Source organism: Hylobates moloch, unplaced genomic scaffold (assembly GCF_009828535.3).
Source record: "Hylobates moloch isolate HMO894 unplaced genomic scaffold, HMol_V3 SCAFFOLD_1, whole genome shotgun sequence".
In the NCBI taxonomy this organism is placed as follows: Eukaryota; Metazoa; Chordata; class Mammalia; order Primates; family Hylobatidae; genus Hylobates; species Hylobates moloch.
In genome coordinates this window covers 198015861-198039324 of record NW_026652276.1, presented here as the reverse complement: position 1 = coordinate 198039324, position 23464 = coordinate 198015861, and the positions used below count along the sequence as shown (strand labels likewise).

Sequence of the window (23464 nt, the reverse complement as noted above, 5' to 3'; positions counted from 1 at the left end):
ATCTTTGTATTGTGTTTACATGAATTTAAGAAGATAGCTGTATTACAGAGGAAAGAGTCCTATATTTAAAGTTATTCCTGAATTAAAATCCAACCTCTGCCATTAACTACCTGTGTGAATTTGCACAAATTATTTAACCTCTCTGAGCTTTGGTTTCTTCATCTCCTGGGTCTTAGCTCATATGGCATCTTCTCAAACTCTCTCTACCACCCTACCTAATGTCACCACCTACCCCCTCATATCACCATTTTCCATTGTTTCTATCACATTCTGAAATCATCTTATTTATGCAGCTGAATATTAGATAATTCAAAAAACAAAACTAAAAATAATAAAATAGAGGGTGAGAGGTGGGGGGGGGGGGGGTCTCGTTTTATTCTTTTGCGTACGAATATCCAGTTTCCCCAATATCACTTTTTGAAGAGACTGTCCTTTCTCCAATGACAAAGATTCTTGGCACTTTTGTCAAAATCAGTTGGCTGTAGATATGTGGATGAATTTCTGGCTTCTTTATTCTGTTCCATCGGTTTGTGTGTCTGTTGTGATGCCGGTACCACGCAGTTTGGGTAACAATAGCTTATAGTATGATGCCTCCAGCTTTGTACTTTTTGCTTAGAATTGCTTTGGCTATTTGGGGTCTTTTGTGGTTCCACACAAATTTTAGGATTGTTTTCCTATTTCTATGAAGAATGTCATTGGTATTTTGACAGAGATTGCAGCAAAACTGTAGATTGCTTCCAAAAACCTCAATGTAAGGTCCAAGACTATAAAACTACTAGAAGAAAACATAGGGAAAATGCTTCAGGACATTGGTCTGGGAAAATATTTTATGAATAAGACCTCAAAAGCACAGGTAACATAAGCAAAAATAAATAGGATTATGTCCTATTTACAAATAAACACAACTTCTGCACAGCGAAGGAAACAACAGAGTTAAAAGAAAGACAACCTATAGGAGAAAATATTTGCAAACTACTTCTCTGACTGGATTAATGTCTAGAATATACAAGGAACTCAAACATCTCAACAGGAAAACAATAAACAATTCAATTTAAAAAAATGGTCAAATTATCTGAACAGATACTTCTCAAAAGAAGACATACAAATGGCCAACAAACCTATGAAAAAATGCTCAACCTCATGATTATCAGAGAAATGCAAATGAAAACCACAATGTAGTATCATCTCCCCCCAGTTAGAATGGCTATTGTAAAAAAGACCAAAAATAAATAAATAAATAATAACAAACACTGGCGAGAATGCAGAAAAAAGGCAATTCTTATACACTTTTGGTAGGACTGTAAACTAGTATAGCCACTATGGAGAACAGTATGGAGGTTCTTCAAAAAAACTACAAATAGAATAACCATATGATCCAGCAATCCCACTACTGGGCATTTATTCAAAGGAAAGGAAATTAGTATATCAAAGAGACGTCTGCACCCACACCTTTACTACAGCACTATACACAATAGCCAAGACATGGAATCAACACAGGTGTCCAACAACAGACGAATGGACAAGGAAAGTGTGGCATATACACACAATGAAATATCATCCAGCCATAAAAAAGAATAAAATCCTATCATTTGCAGCAAGATGGATGAAACTAGAGGACACTATTATGTTAAGTGAAATAAGCCAGGAACGGAAAGTTAATCACTGCATGTTCTCATTCCTATGGAGAAGCAAAACAAAGTTGGGCTCCTGGAACTAAAAAGTAGAACAGAGGATACTAGAAGCTGGGAAGGATAGGGGAAGGGAGGGATAGAGAGAGACTTGTTAAAAGATACAAAATTATAGCTCAATGGAAGGAATAACTTCTAGTGTTCCATACCAGTGTAGGATGACTACAGTTAACTTTAATTACAAAAACAGGTAGGAGACCAGATCTGGCCCACAGGCCTTAGTGTGCCAACTCCTGGTTAATAGGAATAAAATGTAAAAGCCAAAATATCTTCATAAAAGAAGTTTCATAATGATATTATATTCTAAAAACATAACATCTCTTACACACGGCTGGTTTGGCAGACTGTAGCAAAATGGAAAAAGCCTACCGTGCAACCCAGCACCTCTTCTCCCAGCTACATCCCCTAGAGATTGTTTAGTCCATTATCTGTTTAGTCCACTATTTATGATGGGATTTTCCTCATCCGTAGTGAATATCCCCACAAATATCCCCTGTGTGCGGATATTCACTATGGATGAGGAAAATCCCATCATAAATAGTGGACTAAACAAATAATGGGGTATACTTATATGACAAAATGCTATTCAGCAGAAAAAAGAAATGGGTTAGAACTTAAGATATCTTAATGTGGACAAAAATCAAGCAGTTTTATTTTTTTCCCTTATCTAAAAGGATTATTCATTCAGTAAACATTAATAATTCATTCAGTAAACATTAACAAATAGGAAATCCTTGCTATATGCTAGGCATCAGGACACAGAGTTCATTAAGACTGACCCCTACCTGTCACATAAAAGATAATCAGTAATTTTTTATTCTCACAAAAAGCGGCAAATGATTGTTATTCTTAAAGGCAATTCATAAAAATGAGAGCAAATTATACCTAGAACCCCAGTAGTCAGAAAGATAAGATGAACACATAAGGCTGAGATCAACTGCATATACAAGTCACCAAAATCAAGTAGTGTTCAGTGAATAAGTACACTATAGCTGTTCTAAAATCTGATATGATATAATTAAGTCCAAAAATGCACACAAAACAATACAATGTATAGTTTATGGGCTATATTGTGGAAATGTCAGAAAACAAAATGAGGGCCAGGTGTAGTGGCTCACACCTGTAATCCTAGCACTTTGGGAGGCCAAGGCAGGCAGATAATTTGAGGTCAGAAGTTTGAAACCAGCCTGGCCAACATGGTGAAACTCTGTCTTTACTAAAAATACAAAAATTAGCTGGATGTGATGGCAAGTGCCTGTAATCCCAGCTACTTGGGAGGCTGAGGCAGGAGAATCCCTTAAACCCAGGAGACAGAGGCTGCAGTGAGCCAAGATTGCACCATTGCACTCCAGCCTGGGCAACAGAGCAAGACTCCATCTTGGAAAGAAAAAAAAAAAAAAGAAAGAAAACAAAGTGAAAAAACAGACTCACTGGTGCCTCAGGGAAGGTGAATAGTGTGAGTGGTGGTCAGATGAGGGCCACAGCTTTATCTATATTATTTTATTTCTTGTAAGAAAAGAAGGTGAAAAAAGAACAAAAATATAAATAAAAGAAAAGAAGGTGAAGGGAAAAAAATGCAAAAATTTTAACTAATTAGTTACTATGTATTATTACTTATTTTAAATTCTAAGCAGTGCAACTATGATATTTACACAACATTCTGCATACATTTTTATATTTTAAAAGTTTCTCCCTCAAAAATAGGGTGTTTGTGAGATGTACTTTTCATATGTAATTCTTCAAGTCATAAGGAGTTGAATTTTCATCAGACCTTTATTTGTTTTCTTATTTTCTAAATGCCTTTTGAGGCAAAATTATTTCTTCCCTTCAGGGGTTTGGCTCTGTAGCTACTTATGGTGGTGTTAGCATTTAAAAAAAAAAAGAGTGTCTTTGATTGAACAATATTTAGATAATTTTCCCCTAAAATAATTTGATCTAATAGATTTTAATACTCTGTACTTGAATTCTATAATAATATCAATATAATAACTGCTAATCCCACATGAACCATAGCTGGAGTCCCACTTCTTAATTCTCCATGAGTTTTAGAGAGTAGGTTCACTGACAGATATGGTGTAAGGAACTTTAAGAATTACTATTTTATCCTGAAGAATGCCTCAGAGTTACATTAACTATAAGGTAAGTCCCTTCCCTGTCTAACCCTTAGTGTTGGGATTGGGATTAGGCTAGATAAGACTACCTAATAAAATTCTGGGGTCACAAAAATTCCTTCTTGCTTCTTCTCTAAAACCACATCCATGACTCTCTGGCACATTGTTTTCAAAATAAAAGAGAATAAATACATATATGTGTATATACATATATACACATATATGCATGTATATGTAGGTATATATGTAATATATACATATGCACAAACTCATATTTGTGGGGGATGTGTATATGGATGGATGGATGGAAGACAGAGAGAGAGAGATGAAAGGGATTGTCACAGGAGAGAGGGCACATTATAGAAGTCAAGAGCAGCACCACTTTTGCAGTCAGATAGATCTGGGTTGATACCCAGGGAAAGTGAAGTTTCTTAGCACCAGGTGAGCTCATTTTCCTCATCAGTAAGACGGGGATAACACCTAGCTCCCACTACATGTAGAGATCTCACACAGACACATAGGGGGTCATTATCCATAAATAATGTTGACACAGATATAGTACATTTTCAAAGTGCTATTTGATTTGCTACATGTGAATAGTTTTCTTTTCTTTCTTTGTTCTTTCTTTTTTTTTTTTTTTTTTTTTGAGACACAGTTTCATTCTATTGCTCAGGCTGGAGTGCAGTGGGGCGATCTTGGCTCACTGCAACCTCCGCCTCCTGGGTTCAAGTGATTCTCCTGCCTCAGCCTCCGGAGTAGCTGGGATTACAGCTACTCCGGAGGCTGAAGAATTAAATTAAATTCAAATTAGCCATACACCCGGCTAATTTTTGTATTATTAGTGGAGACAGGGTTTCACCATGTTGGCCAGGATGGTCTTGAACTCCTGATCTCAGGTGATCCACTCGCCTCAGTCTCCCAAAGTGCTGGGATTACAGGCATGAGCTACCGCGCCTGGCTTGCTTTTTTGTTTGTTTTGTTTTGTTTTGTTTTGTTTTTTGAGATGGAGTTTCTTGCTCTGTCGCCCAGGCTGGAGTGCAGTGGTGTGATCTCAGCTCACTGTAACCTCCGCCTTCTGGGTTCCAGCAATTCTCCTGCCTCAGCTTCCCGAGTAGCTGGGACTACAGGTGTGCGTCACCATGACTGGCTATGCTATACGTGAATAGTTTTCATTTTTTAGTTGCACAATATAACATAACTCAATTTATTTATTTTAAAATAACGTACCAAATAAATGCTTGGTAACATAATTAGCCTTTCTATTACAAAAAGACCACAGTTCCCATATCAAGCTTTGAATGAAAGCATATGATAAATATACAGGCCTGTTTTCTATCAGCTAAGTCATTCTAAATAAATCTTTAAATGTGCTCACTATCTAGCATAGTTCTGTTTATTTATTGCCCACTATCTTCTCCACACTGGTAATTGCTTTCTCCTGGCAGCAAGAAATTTATATGCCCTGTTTTGCCCAAATATTACAGCTCACATAGAGTGAAAACGCTAACTCTCCTATGAGTCCTCTAATACCTATGGGGAAGAACATGGGATGGGCCAAGGATAGAATTTCAGTTTCAATTTTACATCATCTGGCTATTGTCAGTTCAAGTTTATTTCAATGGAAGAATTTGAGGCACTTCTGAGGTTAACATTTATGAGCTCAAATGGGAAAAAAAGGCAGAGCTAATTCACTGGATTTGAAATACTCTATGGACATAATTTAGAACTACGGTCTGTATGCTTTTTCTCAGCTGACTTATAGGATGAAAACAACAGTTTAAACCTTTCAAGTTTGATTTGTATCTATTTAAGCATTTTATTAGTTTAGCTATGCATGTATTGTTCCTTGAGTGAGAAAGGCAATGGGAAAATTCTTACATACTTTAAGGCAGAGGTAACTAAAAGAGATCCTCAGCCAGCCAGATTCCTACTGAGGTCAATACAAGCTTGGGCTAATTAAGGTTTATAGAATTTGGCCTGTATTGTATTCAAAGAGCAGATACTATTATGTTATAGTTGCAAGTTTGACATTATTTAATTATAGTTTCAAATAAAGGCATAAGTAGAAAACAGAAAAGACACCGTATAATACATGGTTATTATTTTGCCAGTAATTTTTACTGACACTAAGGGCCATGAACAGAAGAATGAATTGTTTACCAGAGTCCTCAGAGGCCCACGAGAGTCCCATTTATACAGATCACTATAAAATGCAGTACTGAGTCCTGAGAGGTCTAAACATACACTAGTAGAAAATGTCATTTTTCACAACTAATCTAGAGACAAATATTAAGCTGCATCTATTGAAAAGTAATATGGTCAATACATGATCCACATTTTCACTAGTTCACCAGTTAACTTGTTCTTCACTGAACTGAGCGCAGTAAGTAAATGCATCCATCATTGAGAACTGAAGAGAAGTCACAGTTGCAGGCATGCTGATGATCTTCCAATGAGAGTTTTGTATCTCCCAAAGACTCAAAGGGCTGGAAGTTATCTAAATAATTATCTACTTCTCCTGTCAAAACTGTGATCCATTTAGTCCAAAGAGGAAGCTTTTCCTTAAAAATTAAAATGAATGAGACAAGCTTTGCATTTATGCACAGCCCAACAAAAATGTTTTCAGTGTAAAACTTCCTTTTCCATTTGTTTCTCAATCAGATAAAAACAACAAGCAAACCTGCTCAAAACCTGGAAATCTTCAAAGATTGTCCTCCACTTCTACCTGCCTCAGTGACAATTCTTTACCTAAATTTAAGACATCTAAGAACTTTCCAAAATCAAAGGTCTGAGAGCACCACTGTTTTATCTGTGTTATTAGGGAGGAAATTTCTGTACTCTAAACTCAATGGCAAACTGCAGTTTCGCAAACCCCAGAGTGAGGTTGTTGGAGAGGAGGGCAGGAAAGAAGCTGGTCTTGTGCTGTCTTGGGGAAAAGAATGATTTATAACCTCCTCAAAACTGATGGGTAACTCTGAGTAAAACACTTCTTTCTCATCTTAAACAGCTTAAAACAGAGCTGTGTCCTAGCCCAGAGATCATGAACAAACCAGAGCAATTTGATGCATATTTTGAATGGCTTGGAAGCAGGCCCACAGACAGAGGGCGATAAGCATTCCTCCCCCTCTGTGATGACATGGCACTGCTCTTCTGTGCCAAGAGTGGCCTCAACAAGCAGCTAACCACACTGGCCAACAATTACTGTCAGAAAGGACTTTTTATGCCAAAACCACTATCATTGTGTTTGGCAGGCATCCTTCCACATTCACATGGGTAATAGTAAATAATTCTATTCAGTAGATTAATGCATATGGTTATCTGGGGCACAGTTAAATATTCGTGCTGGCAGGCATCTCATGACAGGGTCATGCTGAAAGTTAACTATTATAGAAGATTCTTCTATGGCAATAGGCAGAAGGTTGGTACTCCAACCTTGACATTCATCTACACACTGCTCTTCACTTTGCCTTCTAACATTCTCTTTGCTCCCCAAGTCTTTCCACTGAACCCTCCTGGAATCTGAGTCCATGAAACACACAGTCCCCAACACGTCCACATGCTATTTACAGAGACCAGCCTGAGTTCACTGCTTCTTTTGCAGCTGTTGAGTTACCCCAAAAAACTTTTGTCTATGAGGCAGGATGTAGGGCTGGCTTCTCCTCGTTGCCCAAAGTGCATCCAGATCATTAATGCTCAACCCTTGGGCAGCAGTTCTTGCCCCTCAGAAGCTCATGCCATCATGTTTCCAGCACCTGCCAGCATTTTCTTACCATGTATTCTACCAAGTAACAGACCCGCATACACTGAAGATTTTGGTGCCTGGCTCCATATTCTCACTCTTGACCTTAAGCCTTACCCTCCACAAAGATAATTTCAGTCTATGTGAACATCCCATCTGGTAACCTAGACTCTTAGTGTTTTACCTTCTCAAAATAAGAAGACTCCATAGTCAATTTCCAGACCTTGATGTTATCTAGATATGTTCCTTTAAAATTCAACTGTGCAATGCTCTGACTATAACATACTGCTCTCCGGTTATCTCACACCATTACTCCCACTAAACTTCCTCCAGAATTTCACTGAGACCACCAGTGCCTTGTCCTCTCTATTTTTTTGTCCTTATCTTCCTTGGGCCACTCTCATTTCTGTAAAAATTCTTTTCTCTTTCAGCCCCCGTGTTATCACACTCTCCTGGTTTTACTCTTGCCTTTCCAGCTGCTCCTGCTCAGAAGCCACTGGATGCTTCTCCTCTGTCAATGTTGGAGACCACTGGGACTCACTTCTTAATCTTCCCTCTTCTCTATCTCTCCACATACATGATTCTATTCAACACTATGGCTTTAAATCCTGTATATGTTGATAACTCCCAAACTCCTCACCTCTGAGTTCCAGGCCTCCATCCAATTTCCTTCCTGCAATACCTACCTGGAGCTATAATAGGTATCTGAAACTCTACACGACACAAGCAGAATGCCCACCGTACCATTTAAAACCTGTTCCTCTCCTAGTCATCTTTCTTTCAGTAAATAGTATGACCACCACCAAGCTGATCAAGCTAAAAAGCTATGCACTTTTAACTTTCCTTGATTATACCATTTCTTTTTTTCCACAGCCAATCTATTCAATTCATTTTACAAATAGTTACTGAGTAGTTACTGTGTATCAGGCACTATTGTACTGGGATACAGTAATAGGCATAAAAAATTCCTGTCCTCAGGAAAATAGCATTCTAGGGAAAGGAAACACAGAAAATAAGCAAATAGATAAAATCCATAGACTGTCAGATCATGATAAATTTTGAGGAGAATAAGTAAAGCAGGGAAATGGGTTCGTGAATGTTGGTATGGCACAGGCAGATGTGATTTTTAAATAGAGCAATCAGGGAAGGTAGGATTGCAAGGTGACACATAAACAGAAACTGATAACACAGCAAGTCATGAGAATGTCTGGAAGAGAAGCATGCTGGGGAAAGTTACCAGAAGGGTAAAGTTTCTGAGGTGGGAATGAGTCTGGTGTATTCAATAAGTGCAAGAAGCCCAGCATGGCTGGAACATAGTGAACACAGCAGCCGGGCTGTGGACAGCCTTGTAGGCCACTTTTAGAGTTTAAACTCTGAGTGAGATGAGAGGTCCCTGGACGGTTTGAAGTCAAATGTAACATTATCTTACATATGCCTTCAGTGGCTTCATTCTCTGCTATGTGGAGATAGAATTAAGAGTAGAAGCAGAAAGATCAGTTAAAAGGGAAGGCTGTTAGTACACTCCAAGTGAGAGATGATGGTTTAAACCAAGGGGAGGGCTATGAACCAAGGGTAGGGCGTTGAGATATATACATCCAAATATATCTCAAATCCAACCACTTCTTCACTGCCACTCCCAAATCCAAACCCTCTTCAGCTCTTGCCTGGAATACAATCACGACCTCTTAACTGGCCTCCTGATTCCATTCCTGCTCTCCATTCTTGACAATGTAGCTTAGTAAGATCTCATCCCTCCTCTGTTGTATACACTTCAAAAGCTTTCCATTGTACTTACCATGAAATCTAAACGCCTTACAAAACTACAAAGCCCTAAATGACATGGCTGCTCCCTGCCTTTTCAAAGTCATCTCATTCTGACCTTCCCTTTAGTCACCTTAGCCTCCTTTCCATTCTTGCTAAACTCTTCCCAGCTTCAGGACCTCTGCATTAGTTCTTCCTCTGACCAGATCTTCATGTGGCTGGCTCCCTCTCACCCTTTAGATCTCAGCAAAAATATGACCTCTTAGAGAGGCCCTTCCTGAGCACTTATCTAAATTATGCCCTCCTGTTACCTATCATGGCAGCCTGTTTAGTTTCTTTATAGCACCTATCATTATCTGTAACTGTCTTTATCATCCATGTCTCCCCTCCCCATGCTGGTAGGGATGTTGTCTGTCTTGGTGTGAGGCATTCTATAGATGCTTGCTTTTAAAAAGGAATGAATCCATCATCCCTTCTTACACCCCCTCCCCTTCCTTCCTTCTCCAACCTAAAGCCCATGGCCCATCACCTTTCCATTTCTTTGCCAGTTCCTCAAGTTCCTGACTTCCTCACATCTTTTCATTCCACTCACATAGCAACACCCTCACCCTAGATCAACCCAGATGTCTATCATTTCTGCACCAACATTCAGGCCAAAGGGCACAACTATGAGGTATAGAGGAACAACTAAAGTATATTGATCTCTGACCTCTATCGAGCCAAAACTACCCAGTAAACCTCCAGGATTTACCTCTCTGCTGACTTCTTTCCTGCAAATTCCACCACTCCCTTAATACTCTTAACCCACCTTCTCTCAGTTAACTCCCAGCAGATGACCCTGTCTTCTATCTAATCAAGTAAACAAAAGTCAGCAGGCAGGAACCCTGTCACTCTTCACCTCTACCATACCCCTCCACTGCAGGCCCCACCTGCATCCAGATCCATCTTCCTAGCCCTATCAGCCACACAGGGAATCCTCTTTGTCTTAGTCTGCTCAGTCTGCTATCACAGAATGACACAGACTGTGCATCTTCTTTTTTTTTATTTTATTATTAAACTTTAGGTTTTAGGGTACATGTGCACAATGTGCAGGTTTGTTACATATGTATCCATGTGCCATGTTGGTTTGCTGCACCCATTAACTCATCATTTAGCATTAGGTATATCTCCTAATGCTGTCCCTCCCCGCTCCCCCCACCCCACAACAGTCCCCGGAGTGTGATGTTCCCCTTCCTGTGTCCATGAGTTCTCATTGTTCAATTCCCACCTATGAGTGAGAACAAGCCATGTTTGGTTTTTTGTCCTTGCGATAGTTTACTGAGAATGACGTTTTCCAGTTTCATCCATGTCCCTACAAAGGACATGAACTCATCATTTTTTATGGCTGCATAGTATTCCACGGTGTATATGTGCCACATTTTCTTAATCCAGTCTATCGTTGTTGGATATTTGGGTTGGTTCCAAGTCTTTGCTATTATGAATAGTGCCGCAATAAACATACGTGTGCATGTGTCTTTATAGCAGCAAAACCACAATGAGATACCGCCTCACACCAGTTAGAATGGCCATCATTAAAAAGTCAGGAAACAACAGGTGCTGGAGAGCATGTGGAGAAATAGGAACACTTTTACACTGTTGGTGGGACTGTAAACTAGTTCAACCATTGTGGAAGTCAGTGTGGCGATTCCTCAGGGATCTAGAACTAGAAATACCATTTGACCCAGCCATTCCATTACTGGGTATATACCCAGACTGTGCATCTTAAACAACAGAAATCTATTTCTCACAGTTCTGGAGGCTGGGAGGTCCAAGATCCAGGTCCTGGCAGATTTGGCTTCTGGTGAGGGCCCTCTTCCTGGTTTGCAGAGGACCACCTTCTTGCTGTATCCTTACGTGGCACAGACAGATCCTCTCCTGTCTTTTCTTATAAGGGCACTAATCCTATCTGTAAGGGCTCTACCCTCATGATCTAATTAGCTCCCAAAGGGCACCATCTTTAGATGCCATCACAGTGGGGAGAGGAGCTTTGGCATATGAATTTGGGGAGAACACAAACATTCATTCTGTAGTACTCCTTTAGTTAATCCTCCCCTCCTGTGCTAATTCATCACGCTGCACTCCTCAGGACTTCATTCTATCAGTGATCTCCTCTCTTTCATATGTATGTTTAATTTCTCCCTTGCTTTTCAGTATTTTCCCATCCACATTGGCACATGCTCAGGTCTTCTACTGCTTACAGGTTCCCTTCTAGGTATCATCACCTCTCTCTTTTCCTTTTCGATCTAAGCTTATTGCAAGAGTTCTACTACTCCAGTAGACACCTCACATTCAGGAGATAACACAATTGAATCTATTTTATACACTTTACATTCTACTGATCTTCCTTTTGCCAAATTGCCAACCACCTCTTTGAAGTAAAATGTAACAAACAGTTTTCTCCACAACAAATATTTACTGAGTAATTGTGTGACAAGTACTGGACTAAGAATTGCTCAGATCATTTATACATTTTTCTCTGTAGCATTTAATGCTGTTGACCATTTCCTCCCTCTAAGATGTTCTGTTGCTATGGATTTCATGACACAACAGTGTCCTAAACTTTTTTCCTACTTCTCTGGTCACTTCTTTTAAGTCTCCTTTGACTGATCGATCCTGCACTTCTCCCTCCTCTTCTTTTTTTACTCTACTCACTTTTTCCTCCATCATCTCATCTTCACTCACTATCTAAATCACCTCCCATGCTGATCCTTCCCAGAACTTCCTCTAGCCCATATCTCTCTCATAAGCTCAGGGTCTGTATATCCCACTCTCTTCTAAATATTTCCATTTGGATGACCCATAGGTTTAGCAGATCTAAAGCTGAAATCATTCCTCCTGCCCACCCATCCATAAACCAGCTACTTAGACTACAATCTCAATCCCCATGATGATGATGTTTTCTGCCCAGTTTCCCAGGCAAGAAATCCAGACGTTATCTATGACTTATCTTTCTTAGTCTCTTCCTCATACAACACCCACCACCCTGAAAGTAAAAGCAAACAAAAACTTACCCAGTCTCCAACTTCTCTCAACTCTACCTCTTAAATCTGGCAAATTGAACCCACAATCCACTTGGGGTTATTCTACCGGGACCCACTAAATTAAACCCAGAACATTTGAACTGTGTCTCTCCATTACTGAAAAATAGAAGGCAAGATTGAAACAGGAAACTACACAAGACAGGAGTGAGCATTTCCCTCTCTCTCTCTGAGACAGACATGTGTTGTACTCTGAAGCAGCAGCATAAAATGACCTTTGACTCTTCAGCAAAAGATCTAAAAAAACTATCTCCCTAAAATCAGTGATGTATGAGAACACCAGATGGAGTTATTTATTAATGCATAAACTCTGGATCCACTTGTGAAGGCTCTATACAGCCCACATCACAGCAGTAAAAGAACTCAGGCAAAAGACTTACAAATGTAGATGGCAGACTGAACAAACCTAGCTACTCCCCTCGCCTGCAACAAAACCTATTGAAATTATTAGAAAATGGTGTCGAAAGACAGAAATCTGTACCTGTGATGAAAACAGGAAAGCAGGTGGGAGGAATGGCTGGCAGAGTCAAGAGATTTTAACAATTTTCTCCAAGATAAACTGTTAGGTGGGACTTGATTAAGCCACAGCAGAGGAAGCCATAGCTGTTCTGAGAAGAGCCTCACAGAGGCTCCAAATTTGGAGTTGGTAGAGACAGAAAGCAGAAGTGGGTTGTGGGGCAGTAGCCTTATGTAATTAAACACTTGACTTCAGATCAGCTGGGCTGAGCAATCCTTCTCATTGCCCCAAGTTTAATGGAAATAAAATGACTGCCTGCTCTATAATCAGAGAGGCGTTCACTAAAGCAACTAAAGATTTGTTCATGGTATATATATATATATATACACACACACATTTATATATATTATATATATTTTATACATATTTTATATATATTATATATCTTTTTATATACATATATATTTTATATATATAAAAAACATATATTTTATATATATATACATATATTATATGTGTGTGTATATATATATATATAAATTTTTTTTTGAGATGGAGTCTCGCTCTGTCACCCAGGCTGGAGTGCAATGGCATGATCTCAGCTCACTGCAACCTCCGCCTCCCCGGTTCAAGTGATTCTTCTGCCTCAGCCTCCCAAGTAGCTGGGACTACAAGCACGTGCCACCACACCAGCTAATTTTTGTATTTTTAGTAGAGACAGGGTTTCCCCATGTCGGCCAGACTGGTCTCAAATGCCTGACCTCAAGTGATCCACCTGCCTCAGCCTCCCTAAGTGCTGGGATTATAGGTGTGAGCCACCACACCCAGCCTGAGGTCATAAATTGTTAGTCAAGTCCTCTTATGTTGACTTTCACGAGGATTTGGGTTGGAAAGTGTACCCCTCTACTCCCCATCCAGGCATTCACCCATCCATCCATTCATTCAACAAAAATTAATTGAGTGCCTATCTATCAAGTGCCATGGAAGATGAAGTTCCTGCCTTTGTAGAATTTATTTTCTAATGGAGGTGGGGAATACAGACAATAAATAAGTAAATAAACAAATACGTAATTTCAAAAGTGAAGGGGCAATTAAAAAATAAGAAAAATAGATAAGAAAAAAATAGTGTGTGTGAGCACATGAGTGTTTGTGCATAGTGCTCCTTCAACTGGGTATCATGGAAGGTCCACTCTAAAGTGCTATTCCAGCTCAGCCTAAATGACAAGAAGGAGCCAACCAAGTGAGGATCTGGATCAGTCTATTCCTGTGCAAAGGTCCTAAGAAAGGATCAAGCAAGCTTGGCATACTCAAAAAGAAATCCATTGTGAGTCTAGCCTAGTGAGTTAGAAAAAGAGTAGCATAAGCTGAGTTCAGAAGAGTAGGCAGGGACAAGATCATGTGAGGCCTCGCAGACCACGTATAGAGTTTGCATTCTATTCTAAAGGCAATGGTAAATCACTGAAGGCTTTTCAGCAGAAAAGTGACAAATGCTGATCTGAGTTTTAAAAAAGTAGTTTGAGTTACTTTCTTCAGAATGGACTCTATACAGGCGACAGTGGAATTCTGGAGACCGACTGCATAGCTGAGATGAAAGACAGTGGTAACCTGAATGAGGATTTTAGCAGTACTGTTGGAAGAGGTGACTAGAGTGTGTACATGCTTTGGCAGTAAAGCCAACGAGGACTTGCACACGTTAATTGAATGTGGAAGGTGAGGCAAAGAGAGGAATCAAGGAAAACTCCTAGATGTTTCACGTGAGCAACTAAGTAGATGTAATATGACTTACCAAGATAGCCAAGATAGTGAAGAAACAGATTAGGCATAAATGATTGGAAAGTTCAATTTTTTTGACACATTGAGTTTGAGGTACCTATTAGATACCTAAGTAATGATATCAGATAGGCAAATGAATATAAATCTGGAGTTCAACAGAGAATAGGGAAATACAACTACAGGAGTCATTACCTTACAGCCTGTATTTAGAGTCGAGGGCCAAGTGAGACGGTTAGAAAGGGAGTGTCACAGGGAAGAATGGAGGCCCAGGCAGAGGCTGCAGCCCTCCAGCACTGAGGCTGCAGGCAGGAAGAGCCAGGGAAAAGATGGAGAAGGAGCAGATGGAGAGGCAGAAGAGAAATTACACAAGTGAGAGACCACAGAGAGCAGGAAAGAGTGTTCCAGGAGGGAAGTAACCGAAAAGAGGTTACAACTGAAATGCCAAACTGGCCACTTGAAGAGCTTAAAAAAGCATAAAACCAGAAACAGAAGAGTTAAGAGAAGATGAAACACTATGAAGAATTTTTAGGCGATGTAAAGCTTATGGAATATGGGTAACTGCATGAGCAGAGTGGACAACATTACCTGCTAAAAGACTTTCAGGGAGAGATTCAAACAAAAAGGAAACAGAATCCCTGAGGGCCTCAGCACTTGAAGGCATGAGGCACAGAAGAAGCCAGAGAACAAGACTGGGTTTAAGTCTATACCCACAGTGACTAGACACTCCAGTTCCTCCTTCCCACCTCAGACAACCACGAAACCAGGGATATCAAGCAGAGTGAGGGACTAAGCAAGGCCTGGTGCTAAAAACAGAATAATTAAGGTGACAGTCTGGATAATGAATGACACAGCTCTGTCTCCCAACCTGATCCCAGAAACATTGGCAGTCAGGTGTATACTCCACAAGCAAAAGACCTGACAATCTTTCCATTGAGGAAATGAACCACCACAGAAAAAAAGATCCAGGTACTGACATTGAGGGCAATATGTGATTAAATGATAAGCCAGTTGCCTGGGTAACCACAAGTAAAACCTATCAGGCAATCATCCCTAGATATAAACAGAGAGCCTCCAAAAGCTTTTTGGTGCCTTGGTTTTAAATGTTAACATTTAGCCAAGGATAACCAGACTTCCGAAGTAAGTTCCTCTAATTAAAAAAGAAAAAGGAGGAAAGACACAATAAAAGAAGCAGAACAAAGTTTTAAGAAAAACAAAAAAACCACAACTATCCATCCAAACTAGAATAAAATATCAATGGGCTCAAAAAACAATGCTTTCAAAAAAAAAAAAAAAAAGGTAGGACACGGACAGTCAAGGTGATAAAATGAAATACTTGCATATAGCAAAAATTGGAGGGTGAGAATACCTCTACACACCTAAATGCCAGAGGAGCCCATCAGAGTAGGGGCAGAGAGCATCTCTCCAGTGAAAACTTGAGACGGGCCCCTCCTGACTCTACACAGAACAACAAGAAATCATGAATCAAGAGTGGAAAATGGGACAGTGATACATTAAGCTGGAAGGACAGCCCACCTGATTTGAAGAAATGGGTGTTTAGGGGTAGGAAGGTGGGTGGTAACTATCTTTACTCTGTTTAGGCAGTAAAGATTTTACTGGTGAAAGAGCAAAGATGTCCTACTAGAGCCTAAGCTCTAGTAGGCTCAGTGGGAGGTCCCAGAAAGTAGGTTTGTGTACCTGAGGATTCTTGAGTCACAAAGGTAACTTCCCCAGGCCCAAGGACAGGAGGAAGGCTAACCAGGGTATCTGCTCTTAACGAGCAGTAGAGATAGTGGTCCAGGAAGAAGGATATGATCAATGCTTTTGCATTGATTATTTAAAAGGGAAACCCAGGAAACCCAGCTCATTGTCCTCTCTGGTCATCACATGCATTGCTGGCTTTGCCTGTTTTATGGTTTCTGTTCCTGATAGCCCAGGTCTGAAATACGTCTGTTTCCAGTGATCACCTCTCTGCTTACCCTAGAAATCAACAACTTCACTGGCTTCTGCTCACAGAAGCAGCCCTGCCAGCCCAGCAGAAACTCAGACATTAGTGCTCCCCACACATCTCACAGAAGGAAAAGCTGTTCACAAATGTCCATGGTTGCTGCCTGATTTAGGGTGGAAGCAGGGCACCACATGCTAAGTTAATTCTATCATTTGGGAATAATTTATAGATATTGAGATAGTGATAGGCTTAGTAACTAATCAAGAAACATAAATGTAAGTATGGATCTTAGTGAGTTGGGAATATCAGAAGAACAAAACGGAAATTTACAATGTTGAATCAGTGGAAGATATTTTCAATGGAAGAGAGAAAGTACAACATAGAAAACATGAAAGACAGCACACACGCTCAAAAAAAGCAGTAATTATTCTGTTACTCTCTATAAACACAAATGGGATAAACATAGCAATCAAAAGTATAAAACCCTCAGATTTGAATAAAGACAATATTCATCAAAAATTTTACAGATCCAAATGATCCATCAAAAACTTATAGGAAGCTTGATTATAAAATTTAGACAACAATAAACCAGGTAAATATGAATCACAGTAAGTTAGAGTAGGTATTCTTAACATACGTTAAAAAATTCAAGGAAGATAAATATGAGACATTATATACTCATAATAACAAATCAGTAAGTCATAATAATCACCAACATAAATGCACCCAACAACAGTACCTCAAAATATATAAAGGAACAAATAACTGAGCATGGAAAAAACAGATTAATAAACAGTTGGAGGTGAATATTCTATCACATTCTTCTTAGAAACTGATAGAGCAAAGAGACAAAATAAGCTGATATATGAGATTTGAAAAATATGGTTTATAAGCTCAAACTAGTAAATACATACAAATCTTTATACCCAACAGGGATTATATTCCTTTCAAACACACATATAACATTTATTAAACCTGACCATATTGCTAGGCCTCAGGGGAAGTGTCCATAAATTCTCCCCAAATCAATATCATATGATGTATGTTTTCTAAGCATAATGTAAAGAAAAAAATCAATCAATGATGAGGGGTAAAACATACTATACAGGGTAAAATGAAATTATAAAGAAATTTAAAAATGCTTAGAATCAAATAGTAAAAAGGCAACAAACACAGAGGATGGAGGGGGAGAAGGATGAGGAGGAGAAGAAACAATAATACAAATATGGAAAGAAAAAACGGAATAAAAACAAAAAAGTTGAGGAAATAAACAAAAACCTAATTGTTTTTAAAAGACTGGCAAAATAGACAACCTCTGCCAAGACTAATCAGGGAAAGTAAGAGTAAAAAATAGCCAAATAAAATACAAAATGAAAAGGAAGAAAAAAACTACATAGTATTTTTAAATTATGAAATAACATTATGAAAAGCTATATGTAATAAATGTTTAAAATATATAAATATGTATATTAAATATAGATGTGCTTGAAGCAGAGCCTAGTACTGAGATACATGGGCATAGTCAGGTATTGCTCGTAAGAATTTAATCATAGGCAACCATTCTGAAGAGTGAAATGGCAGGACTCACTGGAATCAAGCACGTATATAATCCCACAGCCTAATGAATGTTTCTCACATGTCTACAGGGATGTTCATTGCAGCACTGCTGGGATAACAGGAAGTTGGAAGAAACCTGGAGTTCCTTCACTAGAGGAAAGGTTAAGTAAAACAGAGTAAGAACATGGAATACAATGCAGCAGTTAGAAACTACAAACTAGATACAAGAGGTACATAGAGCAAAAATGGACAGACCTGAAAAACAGTGTTGAGTAAAACAGGGAAGAAGCAGAGATCTATAGACATATAAATTAAACACACACATGACACTACATTCTATATTCTGCAAAGACTGTTATAGTCACAGTTTCTCTGAAATCAATTAGATTTTATCTTCCTGAAGTTCCTCACCAACTATATTTTAAGAGAGATCTAATCAAATCCCCCAAAATGTCCCAACAAAGTATATGTTTGTTATAGTCCACAAAAAGGTCAAGAAGTCACTACTTAAGATAAAAATGAATAGGCGCTCTCTCAAATGTAACATGTTCAAAACTGAACTCATAATTTTCTCTCAAAAAGCCTCTCTCACCCCAGGCTTCCACATCTTAGCTGACACAAACTCCTTCCCTTTCAAGGCAAATATTTAGAATCAGCCTTGACTTCTCTTTTTTCTTGTACTGTATATCTGATTAATTAGCAAATTCTGTTAGTTCTGCCTTCAAAATATATCTAGAATCTGATCACTTCACACCACCTTCTCTGCTACCACTCTGGCCTGAGCTGCCATTGTGGCTCGCCAAGATTAATACAAGAGCCTGCTGACTGACTCCTCCGCTTTTCTGCTGCTACACAGCAGCCTGTAAAAATTAAGACTGGTCATGTCACTCCTCTGTTCAAAACCTTGCAAAGCTCTCCATTTCACCCAGAGAAAAAGCTGAAATCCTTACTGTGATCCATAAGCCCTGTATGATCTTTAAGCTTCCTCCCTTTTCTCCCCTGGGCTTATTCTGTTCTATCCACCCAGGATTCCTTTGCTGTTGCTTGAACACTCCAGACATACTGCTGCCTCAGGGCCTTTGAAAATACATCACATGACTAACTTTGGCATCTCCTTCAGTCTTTGGTCACATATACCTTTACAGTGCGATGGCACTGTAGAAGTGGAGGTGATATCACAACTCCCTCAATTCTTTGACTTGTCACAATGAGCATAAATTACTTTTGTAATTTTATAGGACACTCATGGTATGTGTGAGTTAAATAACACAATATTTGTAAATTTCTTAGCAAAATGTATGGCACATAGTAATACTCACTCTGTAGGTTATTGATAAAAACTAAAAACCCTGTAGTTTTCATCTGGGAATCCTGCAGATGATGATGAAAATGCAGAAAAGACACAAGCAGCTCCCTCTGACTATTTTTTTAAAGGAGCCAAGTGTAAGAACACAGAGGGATAGTTAGCAACTATCATCTTTACAGACTAGGCTGAGAGTGGGTTTAACATGGTCAAAGGCATACAAAACATGTTTTTAGGTGACGTGATATAGCAGTGAAGTTTTAGAAGAATGAAAACTTACACAGGGTACCTATATTTTGCTTTTATATATGACCTGCTATTGTGGGTTAAATTATGTCCCCCAGAAAGACATGTTGAGATCCTAACCCTCAGTACCTATGAATGTGACCCTATCAGAAATAGGGTTTCTGCAGAAACAATCAACTTAAGATGAGGTCATAAATACGACTTATATCCTTATGAGAGGAGGGAAATCTATACGCAGAAACACACACACACAGGGAGAATGCCATGTGAAGACAGAGGCAGAGACTGGGGTAATACAGCTACAAGCCAAGGAATGTCAGAGATTGCTAGCAAACACCAGAAGCTGGAAGAGGCAAGTAAGGATTGCTCCCTAGAGCTTTCAGAGGGAGGACGGCTCTGCCACATGCCTTGTTCTTGGACTCCTAGCCTCCAGAATTGTGAGAGAATAAATTTCTGTTGTTTAAACTATCTAGTTTGGGGTACTTCGTTATCACAGTTCCAGGAAACTAATATGCCTGGGAATAAACTAGTCACAGGTCTGGTTTTAAGCTAAAATTCTAGGTGGATGAAGTTTTTCTTCACAACATCCATATTTCCCTCTGTCTACCCCATTTTCTACTTTTTTTTTTTGAGATGGGGTCTCACTCTGTTGCCCAGGCTGGAATGCAGTGGCACAATCATGGCTCACTGCAGCCTTAACTTAGGCTCAAGAGATCTTCCTGCTTCAGCCTCTCAAGCAGCTGGGACCACGAACCACAAACGTGTGCCACCACACCTGGCTAATTTCTGTATTTTTAGTAGAAATGGGGTTTTACCACGTTGCCCATGCTGGTCTCAAACTCCTGGGCTCAAGCAACCTGCCCCGCCTCGGCCTCCCAAAGTGCTGGGATTACAGGTGTGAGCCACCATACCTGGCTATTTTCTACCTTTTTTGCATCAGCTACTTCATTCTTTTGAAAGTGGTCTCAATTTTTATTTTTAAATTTTATTTTTATCATCATAAGAAAATACAAATAGCACATATAATACTCAACATCACCTAAATACAAAAAATAGAAAGACAGCTATAATCTTACTGCTAAAGACTTTCTCTATAATCAAGGTTTTTCCTTATGCTTATACAAGTGACTCTCAAGGCATGGTCAGGGAACCCCTGGAGGTATGGTTAGGGAACCCCCGGAGTTTTGGGGGGTTTGTTTTTTTGTTTTTTTGAGACAAGGTCTTACTCTGTTGCCCCGGCTGGAGTGCAGTGGCCTAATCACAGCTCACTGCGGCCTTGACCTACCAGGCTCAGGTGATCCTCCCACCTCAGCCTCCTGCGTAGCTGGGGATTACAAGCATGCACCACCATGCCCAGCTAATTTTTTGTGTTTTTTTTTTTTTTTTTGGTAGAGATGGGGTTTCATCATGCTGCCCAGGCTAGTGTCCAACTTCTGAGCTCAAGCAATTTGCCTGCCTTGGCCTCCCAAAGTGCTGGGATTACAAGTGTGAGCCACTGAGGAGTGTCTGACATCTTTTTAGGGGGTCCTTAGATCAAAACTATTTTCATAACAATAAAATTTTTCTTTGCCTTTTTCACTCTCCCTCTCCCACTCCAAGAGGTCACCTGTTGCGTAGTATCACCATAGACTGACTACAGAAGCAGTTATTAGCCTCCAGCCTCCTGTTCATCTGGACACTAGAGAGGTTTGTAAAAGTATAAAAGCAATGTCACTCTTCTTATTTTTTTATTTGAACAATATAGCTAGTTTTCATAAAAATGTTATTTGTATTAACATATAATGTATTTGTAACCATTATTTTAACATCTTTTCAAATTTCCCAGTTTTAATTTTCTAAAATGGTAAATATCAATAGGTAAACTCACACGAAGGTTTGGGGATCCTCAATTATTTTAAAGGCGTTCTGAGACCAAAAAGTTTGAGAACTATTAGTCTATATTAGCATATATTTTTCATTGAAAAAAATGGAATCAAATTATACCTAATGTTTATACTTTTCCTTTTCACTTAACAATATCTCTTGGACAATAACGGTAAGAATAGCAACACTGAGTCCTTATTACTCATGAAGTCTGGTCCCAAGTGCTTTGCTTGAATTACCCCATTTAATCCTGACATCTACCCTGTGAGGTGAGTACTAAACTAGCACCCTGGGCACTTGTGATACAGGTGGTTGTAGACCACCCTCTCAGAAATACTACCTTGTTACATGACCTTTAACAAGCACCAATGTCAAGGGTTGTTACGAAAATTAAATGAGGTTATATTTGTAAAGCACCTAGAACAATGCCTAGGACACAGTAAACACTACAGAAATGTTTGTCATTGAGATGATATTTAAAACTCTGAGATTGAATGTAGCCACCCAGGACTGGCCAGGGCACACTTCAAATTTTGGAAGTCACAAAGATGAGGAAAATCCAGCAAAGAGATTATGAGATTTTAGGAAAACTAAGAGTATACTTTTCTAAAATCAAGTAAATAAAATGTTTGAAGAACAGCCTAATGATCTGTGAGAAATGAGAGGCCAGGATACGGGAAGAGGTAGTGTTGCAAACAGAGTGAAACAAGAGTGAGGGAGAATGGCTCAGAGGTCAGCAGGAAACTGCAAAAACGAGGGGGGAAAGGTGATAACGCCAGAGTCTACTTTCAAAGGAACTGTAGATTTTAGGGAAATGAAGCAACAAATGATCTCGAAGCATGCATGAGGGGCAAGGGAGATCACCAACCCACATCACATTCTCCTTTTTGTCAGCCCTCCCACCAGGACCCCACCAGGTTCATTTACTCTTCCTGCCCTGGGATAGATATTCGGGGAATCTCATTTGGGCAAAACAGCCCCCAAAACCAGGCTGGTCAAATCTAGGGGTGCTTCAGAGGCTTACGCCCACACTAAGGGAAGCCCAGACTCCTAACACACAGAGTGGATAAAAACCCGATGTCTGGGCCAGGCAAGGTGGCTCATGCCTGTAATCCCAGCACATTGGAAGGCCGAGGCAGGTGGATCATGAGATCAAGAGATCAAGACCATCCTGGCCAACATGGTGAAACCCCATCTCTAATAAAAATACAAAAATCAGCTGGGTGTGGTGGCACACGCCTGTAGTCCCAGGTACTCGGGAGGCTGAGGCAGGAGAATCGCTTGAACCCAGGAGGTGGAGGTTGCAGTGAGCCAAGATCATGCCACTGCATTCCAGCCTGGAGACAGAGAGAGACCCCATCTCGGAAAAAAGACAAAAACAAAAACAAAAACAAAAACAAAACACCCAATGTCGGCCCTGAAACAGATCTACTCACCTCAAGATTCTCTAGATCAGTGGTTCTTAATGGGGGATGATTTTGTCCCCCAGGGGACATTTAGCAACCTCTGGAGACACTTTTTTTTCACAACTGGGGAGGTACGGGGGTTAAGTTGCAATTGGCATCTAGTAGGTGGAAGCTTAGGATGCTGCTAAACATCCTACAATGCACAAGACAGCTCCCCAATCTGACCCAAGATGTCAGTAGTGCTGAGGCTGAGAAATCCTGCTCTAGACCAAATGACCGGGGCACAGGAGCTTTTGGGTTCTTTCATACAGGCAATCTATCCCATCCTTATTAGTTTATCGATGACAGTTCTGACAGTGTATGGCTAAGGGACTAGACCACGGTCATCAGCCCTATGACATTCATCCCAAATCTACTCAAATAGGGCCAGGGAAAGACAGAGGGAAAACTTGAGGTTAGCTAAACAGTAGATGTCAAAAGGAAAAAAGGAATTGTATTGTATATTAAATGTTAAAGACGCAAAATTACCAAACATGAG

The 23464-nt window shown here is 39.7% G+C and overlaps 1 protein-coding gene and 1 long non-coding RNA gene across 12 annotated transcripts in view; one reads left to right on the top strand and one right to left on the bottom strand.

The window, feature by feature from the left end:
• Positions 1-23464, bottom strand: part of ST7 (suppression of tumorigenicity 7) — a 278014-nt gene that overhangs the window by 64505 nt on the left and 190045 nt on the right. The gene's annotated exons all lie outside the window — the stretch shown is intronic.
• The window catches only part of LOC116814279 (uncharacterized), a 32005-nt gene continuing 27963 nt past the window's right edge, over positions 19423-23464 (top strand). The window contains exons 1-2 of the long non-coding RNA XR_004371218.2: positions 19423-20094; positions 21257-21343. This is a non-coding gene — a long non-coding RNA (uncharacterized LOC116814279). The remainder of the gene's footprint in view (positions 20095-21256; positions 21344-23464) is intronic.